The sequence below is a fragment of the Marmota flaviventris genome, chromosome 3 (assembly GCF_047511675.1).
Source record: "Marmota flaviventris isolate mMarFla1 chromosome 3, mMarFla1.hap1, whole genome shotgun sequence".
NCBI lineage: Eukaryota > Metazoa > Chordata > Mammalia > Rodentia > Sciuridae > Marmota > Marmota flaviventris.
Window position 1 is genome coordinate 136,340,343 of NC_092500.1, and position 5,679 is coordinate 136,346,021.

General features: G+C 43.6%; 1 pseudogene; it reads right to left on the reverse strand.

Moving 5' to 3' along the window:
* Positions 1-1,432: 1,432 nt before the first annotated feature.
* Positions 1,433-2,299, reverse strand: LOC114107305 (glucosamine-6-phosphate deaminase 1-like; annotated as a pseudogene).
* Between the last annotated feature and the right edge of the window lie 3,380 nt (positions 2,300-5,679).

Consider the following 5,679-nt stretch of genomic DNA (forward strand, 5'->3'; position numbering starts at 1 on the left):
CTGAGTTTTTTTTTATTGAAAATATTGGATTTAATAGAAAATATCATAATGTAAACAAGTCCACTGATTGATTAGCTTAACATAGAATGACAGCACAATCACGTATAAAAGTTAAAGGACGAGATGCTGGTGTCAAAGGCAGCACTTAAAGAGAGGCCTAGGCCAGAATTTTCCCAGAAATAGGCAGCAGTAGCTTCAAACAGGCACAAGAACAGGAAGGCTGAGGCAGCAACCACTCCACAAAGGCTTAAGAGCATGAGAGGAAGACAGCAACAAAATATTTGGGAAGGAGGGCTAAAGGATGAATGGGCAAAGGGTTTTTGTTTTTTGAAATTATTTTTTGTGGTGCTGGAAACAGAACCCAGGGCCTCATGCACACTAGGCAAGTGCCACATCCACAGCCCAGGCTTATAATTCTTGACGTTCTGACAACATCAGATCTACCACACACACCTGAGAGGGTTAGAGGAGCAGGGTATGTTAAATGGGGCAACAATACTAGAAGGATCTGGTGTGTGGCTTTGGCACTCAACTCTGAGGGAGGCAGGAGAGTGTGGCACTTGTGTGTAGTGACTAAACTAAAAACTGAGCTGCTTTCTGCCCCAGCACCTTGTCTGATCACAACACTGAAGTTGCAGAAGTGTCTGTTGTCCCCGTGCGTCTTCTCCGTACTGATGAGTATGCAAAAGAGACCTCTGACAAAAACCCAGGGCTCTAGAGGGAAAAGGTTTCTACCTCTCTCCTTTTGGGTCCCCAAAGGGAGAGAAGTTTGTTGTGGATGGACCCCTGGAGGCTTTGGAGTTAATAGCAAAAGCCACCTCTTTAGCCCCAGTCACCTAAATCCTCCTCCAAGGAGTCCTCTCAGTTCATGGAAAAGCCACCTTGAGAGTAGAAAAACAACTAGGAGAAAGAGAGTAAGAACAGTTTTCTTTCTGTGGTACTTATTACTGACCAGAGAAGCTGCTACCTTGTATGTCATTTAGATATCAAGTTCACATCTTAACCTGAAGCAGTAGTTCTCACATAAGGGGCAGGCCTGCTCAAGAGGAGGTCTCAAGACTCCAAACAAAGTGAGTCCAAAATACACAAGCCCCTAATTCCCACCCACTTGAGAATAGGTGCACATAAGAATAGAAATTCCTGACAGGAGTGTGTTGTACATGTGAACAGTGGCTAAGGCAGAACAAAAAGCCAAGAAGCCCTAACATGGGTGTGGTGGACATCAAAATGATGGAGAATGCTGTTCAGAGATTGATTCCGATTAAGTTATGTCATTCCACAGCTGAACTCCATGACAAGGCTTCTAGCCTCAGAACCAAGAAAAGTAAGTTCACCTACTTACTGCACTAACCATACTGGACTAAAGAAAAGCAATTCTGTTCTCCTAAAGAAAATTTCCTATGAGGTATTTGATAGTAGGTCCCAGCATAGGCTAATCACTGTATGGTTTCTTAGAAGACTGGCTTCTCTCAATTTCTTTCTCTTTGATACTGTACAGGGGGTCCACCAACTTGTTATGAACAAGCATTAAACCTTTGAAATACTTGACAGTCTTCACTTTCAGCTCCAAGGTGGCATCTTCATCACACACAAACACTGTGTAGGGATGCTGCTGGAAGGCAGACACGGTCCACATATGGTTCACCCCCTCCTCAATGGCCTTGTTCAAAGCAAAAGTCTTGTGAATGCCTGTGATGAGGATCATCACCTCTCTAGCATCCATGACAGTGCCCACACCCACTGTCAGGGCCATGGTGGGCACCTTGGCAAGATCACCATCGAAGAACCTAGCATTGGCCAGCGTGGTGTCCATGGATAATGTCTTCACAAATACTGGACACCAGGCTGGAACCTGGCTCATTGAAAGCAATATGTCCATCAGGGCCGATGCCTCCAGCAAACAGTTCAATCCCGCCTGCAGCTTTGATCTTCTGCTCAAAGGCATCACACTCAACCTTCAGGTCAGCTGCATTCCCATGCAGAATGTGGGGTATTCTCTGGATGGATATCAATGTGCTTGAAGAAGTTGTTCCACATAAAAGAGTGGTAACTCTGCGTGGTCCCAAGGAAGGCCCACATACTCGTCCATGTTGAAGATCTTCACATATTTAAATGACAGGTCTCCATTCTTATAGTACTCAATCAGTTTCTTATAGCAGCCAGGTGCGATGCTCCCAGTGGGGAGTCCCATGGAGAAGTACTTGTCTGGTTGTGGGTTAAACTGGTTGATGCAGTTCCTGATGTATTTGGCTGCCCACTCACTGGCCTGTGAATAGTGCTTCAGGATGATGAGCTTCATCTTGTCATACACACCTCCTGTGGCTGCCGAGGCGACTGCTCTACTGAGTTTTTAATTTAGTTTATTGTCTCTTTCATTTCAAGAATTTCTGTTTTTTTTTTTTTTGGTTGATATTTTGTTTGTTTGTTTGTTTTTTAGAATCTCTATCTTCTTCCTATTAAAGTAATCTTTTGCTTCCTATATTTGTTTATGTAGCTCTTTGTCCAAATGATCTTTTTTGCTGCCTTAATTTGCTGTCTTATATCATTCTTTAATTCACAGAATATTTTAATTATGTACATCCTGAACTCCTTATCTGTCATTTGTTCTGCTGTGCTGGCTGCCGCAGTCTGGCTGGGCACAAAATCACGAGCCACTCAAGCAGGAACAAACTTTATTTTTGAAACTGCCGCCAATGCCCTGTATGGTCCCGGGAAAATTGCCAACCGACCCACGACTGACCCACATGGCGTTCTCCTGGACCCCAACAGGAAGTCCCTCCTCCGGAATTCCCTCCTACCGCACTTCCCCAACCAATGGGAACTCTCCAGGAGTCCCATAGCAGGCCGAGGTGGACAGCAGGAGTCCAATATCCATATGAATGCAGATCTTAACATAATCATATCATCTCAATGGCTTGCTGGCATCACCTTTCAACCAAAAATGCCATGCATCATATTACTTGGCTGTGGCTCTTAGCAGCTGGCCATGGATTCTAATAATGTGATATCTTGATATGTTTTGGGGCACTTTCTTCCTTTGTCTTTTCATGTTGCTGTGTGTCTTCCCTTCTATCACTATGAATCCAGGGCATTACTATTTTTACCCTAAAGGCTTATAGTGTTTCTGTATGGTTCCAATACCTGTCCTTTTTGGGGAATGAGAATGTTAACAGATCCTAATATAAACAATATACAATCTAAAAATAAATAGTTGCTATTAAGATGTTTATAGTTTGGTAACAATGTACAGGAATGGTGAATTCAATTATTATCTACAATATAATCAGTAGGTTTGAAAAGGGTTTAGAGTTTCTGCTGGTGGACAAACAACCAGTTGTGAAGTGTAGGACAATAAGCTGAGGAGGTAGGAGGTGAGGATATAGAGTTATTATATCTTAGGAAGTGTGAAAGAGAAATCTAAAGAAAGTTAGTAGAAGGAGAATAGAGAGGAAGTAATTTTGGGTAGTCAAGTAAGTGGGAAGACAGTAGAGTACATAAAAATAAAAATGTTAAAATCATAAAAATTAGAAGAAAAAAAAGAATATACAACCCAACTGTAACATACTATTCAGACATCCCAGTCCTGTAAATCCTAATTTGTGCAATTACTTGGTTTCACCTATGTTGGGGATGTGCGGGCGGGAAAATAAAGAGGGGCAAGAAAAAAAAATCTCAAAGGAATAAACAAGGATTGTTTTGGTTGGAGATCAGTGTTTCTCCTGCTTTTTTTCTCATCCAGTTGGTGGTGTTGTCTGTTGTTAGCTGGTATCTCAACTCTCAGGATGGTGAAGATAACCAGGGTAAGAGGGTTGTTCCTGGGTGGAGGATACCTGGAAGTGGGGTGTAGCACCCGCTAATCCCTGAGAGAGACTGCACCTCAAGGATCTCTTTTTGGGCCTGCTGGTATGATGTGTGTGCCTGGTCTTATATCCTTATCTCACCTGAAGACCTCCCGTTTCCTGGTCTCTATGTTAGTCTCTAAACTGTACCACACACACCCTCTCTCTTACTACTTCCTAATAAGTGACTTTTCTCTCTGGGGGTCTTGTGTATGGCACTTTGGGCTCATTGTGCACCTGCCACTATGTTGTGTTCGGCCGTCAATGTGCTGGGTTAGCAGCCTACTGGGGAGAGGGAGGAGTTAGAAACTGGGTACCTGGCCAGCCCGAGTTTCAAATTGGGAGTTACCCCCCCTAAAGATGATGATGAAGGTGACCCAAGATGGCTGCTTTCAGTGATGAGGTGTTGGGTTGGGTGGGGGGAGCCAGGTGATTGCAGTGGACTATGAGTTCAGAGATGAGCTCTGTGGCATGCAGTATGTGGCTGTCACTGTCTTCAGAGCCTCTGTGAAGTTCCCAGGTACAGACTACTGCACATAGGAGACTGTCTCTGCTGCTGCAGAGTCCCAAGATGGAGGTGACCAGGGGAGCCCCACATTGGTAGATGGGGGTCCACACAGGAGTGGTGGCTGGAGCTCCAGCGCGTGGGTAGCTGCCCGCTGTCTTACATAGGAGTGGCATCTGGGACTTCTTCTTGGGTGTGTGGCCAAAAGTTCTGTGCAGCTGCGGATGCTGATGGTCCTGCTGGAGCACCCAGTAGTCCTGTGTGGTCGAGTAGTTGGGAGACCTAGTCTGATGCTGGGGCTTGGATCCCTGCATGGGCACACGGTGGCCTTGACCCCTGTGTGGAACTAGGAATTTTCACTCACAGAGAAGCAGTCACAACTTGATTCCCAGGTCACAGAGTGACACACAATGCGGCTTCCCTCTGGCCCACCATCTTGGATCCCCCTCTTTCTGATATTTTTGTATTACTTTATCTGGCACAGAAGACTTTTTTTTTTTTTAAACCAGGACCTGATATATGGTTTCTTTCATTGTCTTACTAAGAGGTACAGCTCTGGTAGGAAATTTTGGAGACTTTCACCTGAAATTACATTCTCACAAGCATATGTATATATTGCTTATATTTTAGTATTAAGAATTTTTTTTTCTGGAAGTTTTTATTAGCTATTCTGCAGAAAGGCATTGGCCATAATGGATGACTGTAGAAAAAGGCACATACTGATGAGGAAGGGGAGGGAAGAGTTTTCTTGTTTCTTACAGAGGCAAGCATAATATTTTATCTTTTAAAAATAATTACCAGCTATGGATTGGATATGCATAAATGTGTCCTTTCAAGTTTTCATGCATTGAAATTTATTCCCCATTATGAGGTATTAAAAGGGTGAAAACTTAATCTAAATATGGCATTTAGAGGTGGGGACTGGGCAGTGATTAGAATTAGATAAAATCATCAGGGTGGAGTCCCCATAGCTTTTTTTTTTTTTTTTGTACCTAAAGGGATTGAACCCAGGAGTGCTTAATCACTGAGACTCATCCACAATTCCCCCATTTTTAAAATGTTTTATCTTGAAATAGGGTCTTCCTAAGTTTGTTTAATGTCTCACTAAGTTGGGGGGATGGCTTTGAACTCATGATCCTCCTGTCTCAGCCACCAGAGCTGCTGTGATTACAGGCTCATGCCACAGCACCCAGCTAAAAGATAGACTAAAAGAGACACACTCATATGCTCCTGTTTCTTTGCCATGTGATGCTCAGCAATGCTCCAGGACTCTACCAGCAAGAAGGTCATTTTCAGATGTAGCCCCTTGATCTTGAAGCTCCAGAACTATGAGTT